This window comes from Cyprinus carpio, chromosome A12 (genome assembly GCF_018340385.1).
Source record: "Cyprinus carpio isolate SPL01 chromosome A12, ASM1834038v1, whole genome shotgun sequence".
Classification (NCBI taxonomy): Eukaryota; Metazoa; Chordata; class Actinopteri; order Cypriniformes; family Cyprinidae; genus Cyprinus; species Cyprinus carpio.
The window spans coordinates 22,237,789-22,249,150 of NC_056583.1; the positions used below are offsets into that span (position 1 = coordinate 22,237,789).

The following is an 11,362-nucleotide window of genomic DNA, read 5'->3' on the forward strand; positions in this document are numbered from 1 at the left end:
GTTATGGCAGACTAATGTTAACAAAATATTTATCAGATTGTTTATTTTTACTATTATTAATATACTATTATACTATTTTGAAATTGGCTTTTATTTTCTATATTGTCAGTTTTGATTTTAATTAAGTGTTTGGGTAGTGTGGTGTTGTTTTTTTTTAAGTATTTTTTTTTTTTTATTTTTACGTAGTTTTTTGGCATTTATCTTTGTATATATATATATATATCGAATTATATATATATATATAATCTATATATTATATATTCATATATATTATATTGTCCGTGTCAGCTTTATTTTATTATCACAGTTTTAGGTCAGTTGATGGTGAATTCAGCTTAAACTTAGTTTTGTTAACCCTGTTAACATGATTTGTGTTTACATTATGTTAACACTATTGTGTTTAACAATTTGTTAACATTAGATAACTATGTAGTTTAACAAGACTAACACTGAACAATGATTCTAACATTTAATTAATCATAGTTTATGTATACTTTGCAACATTTACTAATACATTATTATATCAACAAGTTGTTTTCAATGGACCTGTAGCGGAACATGAACTAACAAAAGACCACCCTAAGTTTTTATTATCTAACATTAACCACAGGATTATAATAAGACTGCCAGCAAATAAATTAGCTCATTGTTATTATACCGTTTTAGTAAACGTTAACTAATGAGACCTTATTGTACGACGTTTTGAAATGGTTATTGTAAAATCCAACGTTACGCAGCAGAAATAGCAAATAACAATATACGTGAAAAAGGAAGGCGTTACCATTGCAAGTCTATACTTATTCTTAGGTGACTATCCATTTTTTTGTGTGTTATTGGAAATTACTTAATGCCCTTCCATGTTGGCCTTTAATTACCTGCTCGTCGTGGTACACATTTCTATTCACAGTTGCTAACGGTTTTCTGTGTGGTTGTTAGGGTGATTCTAGTCCTACGGTGCAAGTCGTTGGGATTTTTTTTTCCATCTGTTTCATTTCATCGCATGCCAGGAAAATAGATGCCTAAAAAATTCTGCTTAGGAAAAAAACATCCCAACAAGGTGTTTGAGGATTGTATTCATGTACACAATGGTTAAGGATGAATGATGGCCATAGTTTAATATCTTAGGATTGGCGAGGTTTGGTCAAAGGCTCTAACCTTTGAGTAGGAGCCATAGTAACCGGTGCTTAACTTTTCCCATAATCCGCCCTGAAAATAAACGCTCAAGGTGCACAGACTGGGTTTTGCATAACAGACTTTGGGGGCTGCTTTTGACAAGGATTAAATGATTAAAAACGTGGACTTAAAACAAGCGTGGTAAATATGGAGCCGAAGAACAAGCAGGCGCACCAAGTGGCCTGCCAAAAAAACGTTTGGTGTAGTAAAGCCGTTTTTTCCATCAACTCACCCGTTCGCGCAAACCAGCAGTTTAACTGTGGAAATGGCAGTATTATGTATCACGTAAGAATCAAAATGGCCCTTTTTTCTCTTCGAAAGTGGGCACAATGTGACCTCCTGCTCACCACAGGGGGCAGCTGTTTGCCCCGCAGCAGATTAAATATGAATTAAAAGTACCATTTTTTGGGAGCTGGAAGTTGAAGTACTAGCAACAAGATCAAGATGGAAAGTGCACTAGAAGCTACATTGACTTGTCTGTCGTATTTCATCTTCATGAAGTAATTTCAGAAGCATCCATAATCCTCATCAAATAACTTAAATATGATATTTATCTTTGCAAAAAAAAAGAGCTGATTGACATTGCAAGTGCTTGACATCTCAAATGAGCTTGTTTTGACAGACTTGGATGAAGCAGCAAATTGAAAACAAATTAATTGGCTACGAGTGCTAGCCGCCAATCAACAGCATCTCATTTAGCATAGGCACATTATTTTGACCATGGAAATTAATTCCTTTGAAACTATATGGAAATGTTGTGTTTGATGAGGTTGAGTAAGACCTTGTTTTTCCCCCCAGATCAGTTGGTAGGTTGGTTGTTTTCTGCAGACTGAAGGTTGGCAGATGTGAAGGTGGTGGTTTGCAGTCTGGTTTTTGTGTCCTGAACATACAGCTTCTTTTCTCACATGTCAGTTTGAGCAGTGTTGCAGTGCATTAGAGACAGCGTGCTGTCAGCCACCAGGCGGTGAGACGAAACGTCAACATTAACCAAGACAGAAATGCTTCCCCTTTCTACACAGCTTGAACCTTTTTCCGTTTATTTGTTTTAAGCAACATCTGTGGAACAGCTTATTGTTTGTAAGACTTCAGAGTTATAAAGAGTATTTTTTTGTTTTGAAAGTTCCTCAGGGTGTATGAAATAAATGTTAAATAATGTTTGTTTCACTGCCTGCATTTGATTTTCTGCATTTTTTCCTCTTTACGAAGGTGTAATATAAAACCACTTGGAATCAAACTTTGGGTTAATACTACTTCATATGATGAATTCATTCAAATAAAATTGGAATAAATAGATACATCATCACCTTTTAAATTCATCTTATATTAAATTTACATAATAATGTGTGTGTGTGTAACTCTTTTAAGAGAACAACTGTTTTAAGTCAAAGATAAATTAAGTTTGAAGACTGACAAAATAATATGCATAGCCTCTTTGGCTTTTCGTACATTTCTCGACCCTGCAGCAGATTTCCTTGTATCTTGTAATGTCTGCAGTGAACAAGGGTTGTTGATGTCAGATTCATAAGGGAGTAGATATCAGCTTTAATCTGTCTTGTTCTCTCTGGCTCTCTTGTTTGATCATGCATTACAGTACATTCTTGTTTAGAAATAGAAATGGGGACGTGTTCTCTTGTTAGTGATGTCTCTTTGATTATTTATGGACACAGTCTGGGTGCTCAGGCGCAGTGATAGCTTTTTTGTGTCTGTGGCAGGTGTTTATGCTGCTGGCAGGAACTGTTTTCAGTAGGCAGCAAGACCCATGGCGGCTTCTGACGTACACTAGGTGTGCATTTTTCATGCTAAAAATCCAGGATGCATGCACTCTCCATATGACAATGTAATGCAAATGAAGTATCGTCACGTACTATGGCCCCCCCTATGTAATCAAGTATGTTGCAGAAGCATGTTTTTTGGAGAGGGGAAAAGAAATAACAATAACACATGTATAATATTGTTTGTCTGTAACGTTAACCTACGTTTACTGTAGATAAGCAATATCGCACAGCGAGCACATATAGAATCATAGCGTGACATTTTGTGGTTACACAACTTCAACTAAGACACAGATTTATTAGCAGCTTGCTTGTTAGAACACACTGTAGGCTCGAATAGTCTTAGATGATCAATTGTTTCATTCTTGAGTGGAATCGGTTGTTTGAAACAAATTGGGGGGAAGGAAGATTCAATGACTCCTCAAAAGGATCACTTGGGTCATTCCGAATAAAGCAGTGGTGGGGGTTGAACACATGAGTTGATACTGACATATCAGACGCACTCAAGGACAGTTGTGAACATTGTTTTGCAAGTCCTGACTGAAGCAGTGTGTCGACCACATGTGGTTTGCGATGAATGATTAAGGCCTCAGTCGAAAAAGACTGTCACTGTTTCATTCCAGAATGAGTGCATGTTTTTGAAAGAATTGTTTGAATGAATGATTCAGTAACTCACTTACAAAGGCGGCCACTAGTTTCATTCCTGAATTAATCTGTGTATTTGAACAAATTGGTTGAGTGAATGATTCAGTCATTTCACTCAAACATGGTCACTTGTTTACTTAAAGTCACTCTAAAACCATCACAGTTTCAGTCCTGAATGAATACGTTATTTCATTAATTAGGTGACTGTGTATGATTCCCAACTCACCAAGCCACTTATCGACACCTACCTGTTGTGTCAACCTCATCAATGTTGGGACTATTCTTTTTTTTTCTTTTTTTTATTATTATTATTTATTTTTAATTTTTTTTTACATGGTTTTGCATAAACATAATGTTGATTTTATTTTTTAAAGGGAAAATGTACAGATTGATTCTGGGTTTTATTTTATATATTTTTACCCCAAAGGTTGATTCCAAGAGGGATTTTAAGGTTGATTATTATGAACGTACTTTATCCAAAAGCAGCTGTCCTATTCCGGAGTCTGTAATATGCCCACATAAGCCTCTAATGGACTTGAATTCAAATGTTGCTCAGGATCAGATCTGCATACCCCTTTCCTCTTGACTATTTGACTCATTTGCTGCCATCAATTTCATTTGATTTCCCCAAATCCTTGTCCGTATAGCATCGCTTCCCTCAGAATGCTTAGGAAACGCACTGAGGGATTGCTGGAGGGCGTGATGAAGTTCAGAAAGAAGCGAGATGGAGGCTCATTAGGTTGATTCTCGGGGTTAAGAGCTTGCTCACAGCTGTGCTGTAGGCAGCCAGTGATAGACAGAGCTCGCATGTTGGGGACTCAGAGAAATTTGAGTTCTCCCATTAAAAGCCCATCTAAGGGAATGGGGCTCCTAAATGCTCTGAAAGCGGCACACTCAGGCAGAGAGCCTCAGTAGTGGCCTGTCTCAAACCAGGCTAATTTAATACAGTGATCTCTTATCTGCCCTATTTTCCTCCTCTCTGTTTTTCTCTTGTTCTCTCTTAGTCCTGTCTTTATCTTTATCTGTTACTGGTCTCGTACTTTTGCTTTTCACCCTCAATTTTCCTCATTTCTTCATTTTCTTCATTCTCAGTTCTTAATTTCAATTGAATTGCTCATTGTTCTGTTACCATTTATTTGCCCTTTGTATTTCTTTGACTCTTTGTATTTCTCGTTGACTTTTCTTTGTATTTCTTTTCTTTATAATTGTATTTCTTTGACTTTGGGCACTTTTAGCCCTGTGGACTTCTAGAAATCAAGCTCTTGGAAACACTTTTCACATTGTTTTTTTTTTTTTGTTTTTTGTTTGTTTTGGGGGGGTGGTTGTTTTTTGGGGGGGGGGGGTTGTGGTCCTGTGGGTCAAATAATGTCCAGCAGAGATTGCACATGCATTTTGCCATAACCATTATTTTTCTTAAACAACAAGTGTCATTCAGAGGTTGGTGATAGTGGTAGAAATAGCTTTTTTAAAACAGTTTTGGATCTTTTGTTGTTGTTGTTTATTAACTAATAATAATAAAATGATGCACAATAAAATATTCTGATATTTTTTTCTTCAAACATATCTGAAATCTCATTTCAAGCTCTTCTTTGATACTATTTTTAATTTTTTGTGACCTTGGTTTTGATGATCATAGTTTTTTTAATTATGTTCTCAACATTATTATAATTATTATTTATATAAATGATCACTGTTGTTATTATTATTATTGTTGTATGATTGGTTTTCATATTTCATTATCCAAAAATAAATGACACAATCTCATGGCAATTTATTACTGTTTTACAATTTGGCAAATTGTTGGCTTATTCATATGGATTTGTAAAATCTCAATCATACATTTTCAAAAAATCTGCATAAGATCAGTGCTTACGCCCAAAGAGGATGAAAGAGGGTTTACTTAAATTTTTGTTTTTAGTAAATTTAAAATGAAAAATAGTTTTTTTTTCCCTTTAAACTTAGGTAAAAAAAATGACAAGATATTTTTTAGACTTTTTTTAAGTGACGCATTAAAAAAAGAAAAAAAAATTAAAATCGTCAGTTCACCCCCCTCCGTTCCACTTTTAAAAATTGGGTTTTTTTTTTTTTTTTTTTTTTTCAGCAACAGAGTCAATTTTCAAAAGAGTTAAAGCCAAAATTTCCATTTAGCTGTGTGGTGCTTCTAAGAAGGTAAACTTACTGTGTCGTCCACAGAAGCACTGCCGCATCATCGCCAGAGGGGCGGCGGTTCACAGACTGCCCCAGGAATGTACGAGCTCCCGGTGGGGGGTTTGGGATACGGGGAACCCGCCGAGCAGCACAGTCCCCCGTGCTCAGGGTGTTTCTGCCAGAGAGGCACCGACTAAAGATTCCCCGGGTGAAGGTTCCTCCCCCCCGCAGGTCAGCAAGGCGCTCCATAGCCATATGCTCTGTGTGCGATTTTGCGGGTAGTAACCGGAAAATTTATTTTTTTATTGCCAGAACCGTGAGATAAAAAATAAAAAATAAAAAACACAAAAACATGCCCCCTTAGTTTATGAGGCAAAAATTTTAAAAGTATAAACGGGCCCAAAAAGAAACTGGGAAAATCAATGTAAGTGGGGTTTTGGTAATTGATTGGCATTTTTTAAAGCTTAATTTATAACATTTTATTTTTTAAGAAAAAATTTAATGCAGGGTTTTTGTAGGTTTTTGTTTTAGGGATAATTAATGTAATTTTAATTTTAATGACTGAAAAATTTAAAAAAAATGAAATAGGTAAATAAAAAATAGGGTTTAAAAAATAAATTAAAAAATACAATTAAGAAATTACAAATAATATTTTATTTTAACGTTTTTAGACATATTTGTCAAATCTTTAAATTGGTATTGATTGTGTTTTCTTTTTTCCCTTTTTACATTACATTTTTTAAAAATGTTTTTTAAAAAATGACTATTTAACATATTAGTTTACATTAAAAAATTATTTGGTTTTTTTAATAAAGATGGGGATAGTTGTATTTTTTTAAAAAATTTACATTATTAAAGAAAATAAAAAATAGAAATAATTTTAATTAAAATTTAATAAAATAATTAGTTTTTTTTTATTTCATTATTACTATTTTTTTATTTTATTAAAAGGTTTATTCCTTTTTATATTTTTTACTTAGAGAATTAAAAAAATATATCATAACTAATATTGAACCAATGTAAGTAAAAAATGTTAAAAAAAATATATGCACAAAATTTTTTAAGTAAAGAAGAATAAATGAAAAGGGATTTTTGACAAAAAGTTTTAATGAAATTGAGGGGTTTTTCTTCTTAGCTGTTGCCATTACCCCTTTCCCATTTTATTATTATGCGGGGTTCGGCTTTCAGGGAAAATTCCAGTGATCCCCCTGTTAATCTTGATTTATCTTTCCCCGGGGATTAAAAGAACAAAAAGGATTCGGGGGTCTCACCAAGGGGGGGGGTCAGGGCCCCGCATCAAAATGCAGAACAGAAAAACGAAGAACTTAAGTATTCACGCGGGCAGTAGAGTGAGAGGATGACACTGACGAGGAAACAAGAAGGTCATGATGAAGTATGAAAATACAGTTAACAAATAATTTAACAGTTAAAAACCCAAAATGAAAAAAAGTTTTACCAATCACACATTTCATTGTGAATATACAATTTTTTAAAAAAAGCTTTAATTTTTTTTGATTTCTCTTTTTTATTAATTTTTACACAAAAATTCTTAAAAAATTTTGTAAAATTTTGTATTTTTCTTTTTCTATTTATTTAAACTTATTTTATATTTTAGTTCATTAAAAGCAAATGATAAATATGAGAATGAAATATTAAATAAAATTAAAAATAAAAACTTAAAATAATTAAAAAATACATAAAATATATGAAAAAAACCAGTTTTAAAAAAAATTTCTGTTTAATGTTTTTTTTTATTTTTTTAATATTTTTTTTTACATTTTTTTTATTATTTTTTATTTTAAAATGTACCCATTTAAAAAAGGAAAAAATTTTGCAAAATTGTTTGCTAAATTTAAATATGGTGGGGTAAAAAAATATATTAATATAAATAAAATAATATAAAAATAATATAATATAATATAATTAATATAATATAATAATATAAAAAATATAATATAATTAATAGTATAAGGAAAAGTAGATGTAAAAGGGATGTAGAAATGTAGAAGAATGCGGAAGGTTTCAAAAAGTAAAGTATTTTTTTCAAAAAAGGCAGGTTTAAAGTGAAGGATGTGAAAAAAGCGGAACAACAGATGGGGAAATGCAAGGAAAATCTGCACAGAAAGGAATGAGAGAAGAGAGGGTCCCCTGACGTTGTATAAAGGGGCGAGTTGAAAAAGTGAGCGCTATGTTTTGCCCCTTTTCATCGACATCCACCTTTTTTTTCCCCATTGTTGCTTCATCCCTTTTTTCCCCTCTTCGGCCCTGGATGGATGGGTTAGGGCTCACCCCGCGGTGTGAGGGCCCCTCCCCGTTTAAAAAACGGAGAGTTTTCAGCACTCACCCTAGCAGATGCGGGGGTAAATAAGTCCGAACTCTTGCTAATGTTGCGCCCGCTCCGTTGCACTCCGCTCAAACACGATGTTTGCTCGCTAAAATCTACTTGTTGATAAATCGCCCCTTCCACTCCACAAATCTGCTTCGAGTTTGCTTGCTTTGCAGAGTGATTACATCGAGACACATGTTTGTTAGCAAAACATTGAACAGAATGTGTCACTTTTTTGTGTTATGTAACAGCACAATGGTGTGGTTAAGCTGCACATTCTTACAACAGATTGCACATGTTTCATTTATATTGCCCTCCAGAATTACCAAAATGATTCAGAGCTGTAGTCAAGACTACAAGACTCCAAGCAATATCGCTTAGTTAGGGGGAAATAATCCACACACCATATATAATAAAAAATATTGGTTTGAAAAGTATTCATTTTTTAAGCAATAATAATTAATATATTTCCCTCATATATATATATATACAATTTATTTTGTTTTAGTGTGTCTGTATTTAATTTCTACTAATTCTGATATTATATATTCTATTAAATATTATACATTCTGACAAAGATTATATAAATTATATTTATATAAATATAATATTATATCATCATATAAATTGTTTGCACTTTCAAGATTACATTATATACTTTAAAAATAATTTATCATTACAAATACATACACAGTATATGTGAGTATATGATTTTTATTTGTATTATTATTTATTTTGTACAGTTATTTCATTATTAAGTATATATGTGCAAACACAATTCCCAATATAAAATGAAATATATTTTTTTATTTTTGAAACCCTCATAAACTTTTGTCCCCATGGACTTTACTCTACAAATCAAACAGTTCTTATGTGTAGACTCTTTAATATATAGCTTTATGCATATAACTTGTCCTAAATGTTATTCATATTTCATGTGTGCACTGTGTTAGAAGTGGGATCATGGAAAAAAGTGCTTACATAAAAGCTTTTAGTCAAAGCCAGCTAATAGGTGCATCAGCGAAGCTAAAGCTCATCTGTAGACTAATGTGTGATATTGACTCTGCTGTTCTTTTTATCGTGGCTCTACCATTTAATGGGATATGAAAGAATCATCATTCATTTGCACTGATCTCGGGCCCCTGATGTGTTGCTTTACTCATGCATTGACGCATGCTTCACACCTGCTTTCTTCCCTCTATCCTGATAATGTTCCCTTACATCTCCCTACCGCGCGACATATATTTACTGTAGTGCCATAACGCTCCCTGGAGAAATTATTCAGTGTTAATAACACTGATCAATTATTTTTAGTTATTTATTTATTACTTCAGTTTTCCAGTACCTGACAAGAATATGTTATGTACCTTCAATTTCCCACAGCTCCCAATGATATTTAAACACGTGCAAAGTTATTTTTTACCATTCCTGTTGATTTTTAAAAATATCAGTAGGCATCACCCCATTCATCCCGTATATCCATCCTTTTTGGATTGCAGTGCATTTAATTTAGCCCTCTAGTGTTGCTCACATGGCAGTCAAAAATGTTTATCATTTAATATTTATTAAATATTCTGTATATAACTACTTTAACTACTTTAGTTAACATGAACTAAGCATGAACAATAATTCTACAGCATGTATTGATTTTAGCTAATGTTAATTTCAACATTTACTAATGCCTTATTAAAATCAAAAGTTATGATTGTTTACATTAGTTAATGCACTGTAAATTAACATTAACTAACACTGAATGACTTTATTTCCATTAACTAACATGAACAAAAGATTAATCAATTAAGTGTAATAAATGTACTGTTCATTATTATTTTTTCATGTTAGTAACTACATTAACTAACAGTAACTAATGGAACCTTATCGTAAAGTATTACCAATATATTTTATTTATGGAGTAGTTATGAACTGTTTATTAAAATGTATTAAAAGTCTTAAAGACATTTTGATCATAGACCTGAAAATTATAATTAAAAATTTAAATCTTAAATTCTTAAATTTAAATTCTTTTTAAAGACAATTGGGAAATTATTGCTGAAATTGTTGATCAAAATTATTATTTCATTATTAAAAGTTAGAAAAAAAATAAATTATTATTTAATTATTACTATTAATTACTAATTATTGCTATAATTATTATTATTACTATTTTTTTTATTTTATGTGAAATACATATTTCCCAAAACATGTTTTACTCTAAATCTATGTGAAAATCAAAGCTGTAAATCTTAAAAGAAAGAAGTGTTCCAAATTTGAGGTTGATATCACAAATACGGCTTATCATGTTTATGAATATAAATCAATTCTGTTTTTATTTTTATATAATCCAGCAGCATTTTTTCTTGTTCCCTTGCAGCCATCGCGATTCTCTTGCTTCGATACGCTATGCGGCCGGAAGCAAAGAGGAGCCGCTGATCTGCATCTCAGGGGAGGACATTACTTCGTGGAGAGCGCTAGGGCGCACTGACCCGGCCTGGCTGAAGCGGAGAGGGAGGACACAGAAGGCCTTTGATATCATGCGCCCTCCCGGAACCTAGCCGCCGCAGAGGAGCTCAAGTTCCGTCGGGGACGTCCGGGCCTGGAGTGCATCCCGCCACGCTCATCATGGAGACCCGGCCCGTGGCCATCACAGCCCTCGGGCCCCTAGACATAGATGAGGAAATGGACGCCGAGGGGAGTTTATCAAACAGAGGGTGGCTGAGTAGGATCAGGATACCAGTGTACCACCCTAAGGATTCTTTACAGACCTAAGCCTCTACGACAGGTCAAGGGTCACCAGCCCAGGCTCCCATCCAGCTCACTCAGATCAACTGGAGCACATTCCGAACTGGACTACAACTCCATGGGCGACTGGGGTCCAAAATTTTGAGAAAATAGCGGAACTTTACCACGGAGAGGAAGTTGAAAGCGGGCGTCGGAATCCACTGAAAAGGCAGAGTCCGAGAAGCGCATTACAAGTATTTGTCAATGTCAGAGTAAACTGTAGACAAAAAAAAAAAGCAAACCCTCTGCTTTTTTCGGGAGCATCCGCCGCCATGGTTTTTCATCCAGTACAATGAGGCGGCTCTCGGACTACTTCGCGCCTGCAGTATCCCCCACAGCTGTAAAGTCAGACTGACTACCTTTTTTCTCTCTTTTCTTTTGGATGTTCAAGAACTCTGAATCCCAATGAAGACAAGAATGATTTTGAAAAAAAGAAAATCATTTCTAAAAAAAAGAAAGAAAAACTAAGGAAAATAAAGGAAGCTTATTTTTAACTGGTGTATATTTTTTTATTGTTCAA

At 33.7% G+C, this 11,362-nt stretch overlaps 1 pseudogene; it reads left to right on the top strand.

The window, feature by feature from the left end:
- LOC122133912 overlaps positions 1–11,065 on the top strand; it is a 140,181-nt pseudogene extending 129,116 nt beyond the window's left edge.
- The last annotated feature ends 297 nt before the right edge of the window (positions 11,066–11,362 follow it).